Genomic DNA, 6,000 nt, shown 5'->3' on the forward strand with positions numbered 1-6,000 from the left:
CGCATACGCGGTGCGGCAGGATCGGCCGCCCAGGCACAAGGCTCACCCAGCCAATCGGTTCAGTGGCCGAGCCCACAGGTCATGGCCTGCCATGCATTCACCCTGCGGTCAAAACAAAAATGAACGAAGATCCAATGTCAACCAACGCAAAATACACTGTTTGACCAACATCCAACGGCCCAAATCAAAGGAAAACAAGGGACAACCGAGGAGATGAGTTGGCTAGCCTCATTATATGTTAAACTGGCACCGGAATGATAGACCTCCTCGATGATGTAAGGGCCTTCCCATTTAGAGATAAGCTTTCCTGCAAAAAATCTTAAACGAGAGTTGTATAGCAAAACATGATCACCTACATTGAACTCACGCTTTTGTATCCTTTTGTCATGCAATCTTTTAACCTTTTCTTTAAAAAACTTGGCATTCTCATAGGCTTGGGCTCTCAATTCATCAAGTGAGCTAATGTCAAATAACCTCTTCTCACCGGCAAGTTTGAAATCATAGTTGAGCTCTTTGATATCCCAATATGCCTTATGTTCTAGTTCAAGAGGTAAATGACATGCTTTTTCATAAACCATTTTATATGGAGACTGTCAGATTCAGGGTTCCGTAGACGTTTGAGAGGTTACAATTCTGGGGTGCGTGCGAAGAACTCGTCCTCCCCAGGCTGCCCGCTACCTGAATCCACGGCCTAGCTAGTCGAACCCAACGAACAAGAGACATAGCAGTTTATCCTGGTTCGGGCCACCTTGCGGTGTAATTCCCTACTCCAGCTTTGTGGTGGATTGCCTCGAGGGGCTGAGGAAGAACTAGTACAATGGACAAATAACCTCAGGAGGTGAGGTGTTCTTGGGCTCGATGAGCTGGTGGATGAGAGGATGATCTGAATGATCCCCCCTCTATGGTGGTGGCTAAGTCCTATTTATAGTGGCCTTGGTCCTCTTCCCAAATGTAGGCGAGAGGGGATCCCACAATGGCCAAATTCGAAGGGAGACAACTAGTACAAGCTATCTTGACAAAAGTGGTCTTCGCCTGCAAAAGCCTCTGGTGGTGACGCTGTGGTGGGCTCCGCGATGACCGCCGTCCTGCCGTCCTGGCGGTCTTGGTCTTGTTGCACCGATATGAAAACCTTTGCCTGATTCCACGGGACCCCGCACCTGCGCTTGCCTCCTTAGCACCGAAGAGGAAACTGGTACACTGTGCCCGCTGGCGCCCGCCTGGCCTTGGTCGTCACGGCTCACGTCATGTGAACCTCGTGAGCTGCTGCTTGCACTGATATCTCCGCTCCTCGGGAGCCAGCCTAGTGAGGCCGCCCCCAAGGAGGTCTTGGTGTCGTCCGCCTCGCGAGGCTTGGCCCCTCGCGAGGGTCTTGGGCTGTTGTTGCTGATGCTGGGCCGTACCAGGCCGCCGATAGAGCCACGTCGTGGCCCGCAGGCAGGCAAGTCTGGGTACCACCGTTCCTAGAACGCCGACAGTAGCCCCCGGGCCCAAGGCGTGCTCGAACTTGGCTTCGAGGCGAAGCCAAAGGGCAAGTGCAGAGCGCCGCGGGCCCCAACCGCCTGCGGCCATGGTTGACGCGTGGCAATTGACAGGACGTGGGCGCCTCCGCTTCCCCGTGCTGCCTCAGCAACTAATCGACTTGGCGAGACTCTCCTGCGTCCAGAGAAAATCCATCATTACGTGCAATCGTGGAGGCCGGTGGTTGGCCTCCTTCCGGCTATAAATGGGGAGTGGGGCGGAGCCCCCCTTGCTCATCTCCTTCTTCTCGCTACCCGCTCCTTCTTCCTTCTCTCCTTGCCGTCTCGCCGTGGTACCCATGGCGCCGATTAGGAGGTTCTCCGCCGTGAAGAAAGGGAAGACCCCTCACGAGGAGCAGGGGCTACTTCCACCGAAGAAGAGGCTCAGCCGCCCCCGCGACATCGGCGAGAGGCCAGAGGTGACGCGACCTTGGTACGAGCGGCCTCCGCCTGGCTTCCCGCTCCCTCTATACGCCCAAGCGCAAGGCTCCGGAGGAGGCGGCAGCGCCCCGCGCCATGCCAGCCACGGCCGTGGTGGCCAGGCCGAGATTGCACGGGCTGACGGCCCGCGAACCCACGCCAAAGGCTCCTCCCACGAGTTCGTGGTGTGGGCGGCGATGTCACCGCGCACATGGATCCAACTCCCACGGTTCTTTGCCGAGGAGATGCCGCCGAGGGGGCCACTTGAGCTATGGCTGCAGCATGCCGGATGTTGCATTCTGGCCACGGGGGCGGAGGTCGAGGTCGTCCCCCTGGGCAAGATCTTCAAGGTCCGGGATGGGGCAAGGTCGCCCGCGCCTGCCACGGTCCCTCGCCATCCACTTCGAGTACGACGGCGCCTCCACGCCGTCCTTCAAGGTCTTCGACGAGGAGGGCCGCCGCCTGGAGTGCTGCCCTAGAGGGAGCGGCCTGTGTGGCGTGGTTGCGCATCGAGCCTGCCTCCGATCCTGCCGACAGCTCCTCCAGCGGTAGCGACGACTCCTGCGAGTCCAGCGACTCTCCCAAGCCTAGCGAGTCTCCGCAGTCGAGCGACAACAGCTACGTGCCACCGAGCTCTCGCCGTGCCCGCAACGCGCCAGCCACTCGGCGTCGACGATGATCTGGATGGGGTTGGCGCCGGCCCCACGTGGCCCACTATTGCTGACGGCGTCGACGGCGGTGCCCGTAGCCAAGGCTTCTTGAGGTTTTTTCTCCCTTTGTTCCCTGTGAGGAATCGAGACAGACCCCATGGGGGTATGTACAGAACTTGTAATGCTTTTGCTCCAATGTTTATTACTCCTAGCATAAGGTTGCGTCTGCATGTCTCGCTTCGGCATTGTTCCCCCTTTTCGTCCTCGCTGTAGCTTAGCGCTCTACGCCGGCAGGTCCCAGTCCCCAGGCAAGCTTCAGCCGTCGCTGGTATGCCAGGTCGCGATACCGTGGTCAAGGCCAGGAGGTGAGCGGCCCAAGGTCCGGTAAGAGCTCCTGAGGCACGATGCTCAAGAGGTCCCCTTTGGCGTGCAAGCAGCTTCCTGGGGGTCGAAAAGGAAGGCGGCATTGCCAGAGCGAGGCTGCGAGAGTCGAAAATTCCAGATAGTGGCCTCATGCTAACATGAATAGGTGACTTATCTTAACAAGCCTGAGGTGATTCCTTTGCGCGGCGCCTGATTGTGCTTTAGCAGTGGTGCTACCAGGTAGGGCTCACACCGGCCTCCCCTTTCCTCGCCCATCTAAGTGCTCTACGTCCTCGAGTCCCAACCCTCGAGCGAGGCTCAGCCGCCGTTGGTATGCTAGGTCGCGATGCCGTGGTTAAGGCCAGGGGTGAGGGCTGGAGAGTCAGTAGGAGCTCCTAAGGCGCGGTGCTCGAGAGCGCCGCTTTAAAACGCAAGCGAATTGCGTAGAAAAGGGACGGTCGGCGGGGCTGCCTATAGTCAAGCTCTGGAGATTCCTGTGGGTTAGTTCGAGAGGAGAATATAACTCACAATCACGTTTGCTGTCCTGCCGCTGATCTTTCTGCAAAAAGATGAAGGCACTGAGGACTTGGTGAGGTGACGTGCGCGGGGCAGGCCGCGAGCCATCGCTCGATCTCTCAGATTTTTCAGCGTTGCAGGGACGGACCCGAGCACAAGCACTGTGCCAGCACGTGTATCCCCCGTTGCAGGATGAGCAGAGGGCCGGTCAGCAACGCGGGAGGCCGCGAAGGGCAATAAACAACAGGCAAGTAGATGGTAAACATTCAACAATTCATGGAAGGAGGTAAAGCTAGTTCTAATAGATGCAAGAACGATACATGCCACAGGGACAGACCCACGTGGCCTGGGGAAGATGCACCCCGAGCGGCGCCCCTGACTGAATAAACCGGAAAATGTCACCTCGCACCGTTGCTGAAGAGATGTTGAAGCAGCTGAAGACGCGCGCTGAAGAAGTCGCTCCTCAGGAGCCACTTGGGTCCTGAACCTCGGTAGGATCAGGGGGGGCGGGGGGCTCGCGAAGAACCGTTGCCACCTCCGCCAGGACCGCGTGGTGCCTGGCCTCCCGAGCCACCAGAACGCTCCGCAGGTGACACTGCAAGGTGACAGCCGCGTTCGGCAGGCCGAAGGGCATGCAAACGTAGCTGTGAGGGGGAGGGGCCCACACGGCCAACACACGATGGCCAAAAGCGCTCCTGGAATGCGGCCCTGTTGAGCCCTGGAATGTTGATGCAGACGCGCAGCTCATCGTCCTCGCCAGGACAAGGAGCCACGCCAGGTGGAGGGCGGCGGTCGCCGTGCATGGCCCTCTGTCACGACCGGTTTTTCAATAAAATATTTATTGAGAGACCAATCCCTTTTACGGACCAGTAAAGAAGAATTTCTTCTCACTGGTAGACACTATCTTGGTCACAGAAGAAAAATACCAGTTGTACTGAATATAATACAAGGTTGAGCGGAGACTGCTCAACAATTTATTACATGAACACCGATAAAACATAACGGCGGATAGGGTGGCATGACTACTAACTCACGATAACAACGGTGGTGGAAATATCACCGCGGAGTGGGTGATATGACTCCTGAAAACTACAGCTCTTCGAGCGTCGGAGTGAGGCTCGAGGAGACTTATTGCGGGTGGCGGAAGCGTATATAATACAAGTGACCAATATCCAGGATCGCATGGGACTGACTGGGATTCCTCTAGGCGTCGGACTCACTATCAAACTCTTCATCCAGGAGATCGCCTTCGTCAACATCTGGCCAAATCAACTAGCCAGGTGAGTACTATGAAAGTACTCGCAAGACAGTTCGGACATATGATATAACAAATGTAAACATGACGCATATGAACAGATTACAAGTGCGTGCAGACATAGAGATAACAATGCATGGGGAAAAATAACAGAGAAGTCGGGCGGTAGTCCTCCCGAAATCTCAAAATAAATACTGGGTGCCAAACGAGGGTCTGAATGACTCCTCGAGAGGAAACTGCAAGAATAATAATACCGGTGCCAAACAAGGGTCTGAATGACTCCTCGAGAGGAAACTGCAAGAATAATAATGCCGCAGTCGGGCGTCGGGGCGACACCACATAAAGGGCTTAGAACAAAAAAAGAAGACAATGCGTGCCACAGTCGGACGTCTGAGCGACATCACATAAAGGGCTTATATTGAAAGCAAAAGGCAAACATGCCACAGTCGGACGTCTGAGCGACATCACATAAAGGGCTTATATTGCAGCTCAATAATTCAGTAGCTCGAGAACATAAATTATTACAAGTACGAGACAAGTATAAGGTTAGTCCATCCGTAGGAATAACAATTAAACTGGGTCTACCGCTAGAGCTTGTTCACCGGGGATAAAATTTCCACGAGGGTAGATATGGATATACTGATCACCCTACTTGATCATGGATACGATGACTTGGAAGGATTTGACTCTGCAGAGTTTGTACTTAACCACAGCCAACGGATTTCAGTAGTCACGGGGACTAGTTCCGTTTACGGTGTTTTGGAAGAAACACGTCTAACCAGTACACACCCATTCAACATTCCGAAGCCAGGGATCACCCTCGGCAACGTTCAAGAAAAACCTTGAGACGGGGAGGCTACAACCTCGCGTAGCATGGGGTCAAATTTCTATACGCGCGCTCTAAGGGGGTGCCCCCCCTCTCGGTCCCAACCGGAAACACCCATGCCCCCTGACCGGATGACTGGCTTTAATCCAGGGCCATGGAACCATCATCCCGGCCCCTCTGTTTGGTGTGTACACGGAAAGAGGTTACCAACTTACTAAACCGCATCCTGCCAAAAGAAACATGTGGTAGCACGGAAGGGAAAAGAACGATAACGTGACCCCGTCCACGTTAACGTCGGAATTTGTCGGATGACGCAAGGCTGGTATGCTACAACAGTACCACCTTGCTGCCCTTCATGTCACCACATGATTAGGCCATCTCTCACCAGAGATCATCGCAACTTTGGAACATGCGGGTAGTTGCCTCACAAGCAACGAGGTACTCACCGACACT

The sequence above is a fragment of the Aegilops tauschii genome, chromosome 2, assembly GCF_002575655.3.
Source record: "Aegilops tauschii subsp. strangulata cultivar AL8/78 chromosome 2, Aet v6.0, whole genome shotgun sequence".
NCBI classification, from domain to species: domain Eukaryota; kingdom Viridiplantae; phylum Streptophyta; class Magnoliopsida; order Poales; family Poaceae; genus Aegilops; species Aegilops tauschii.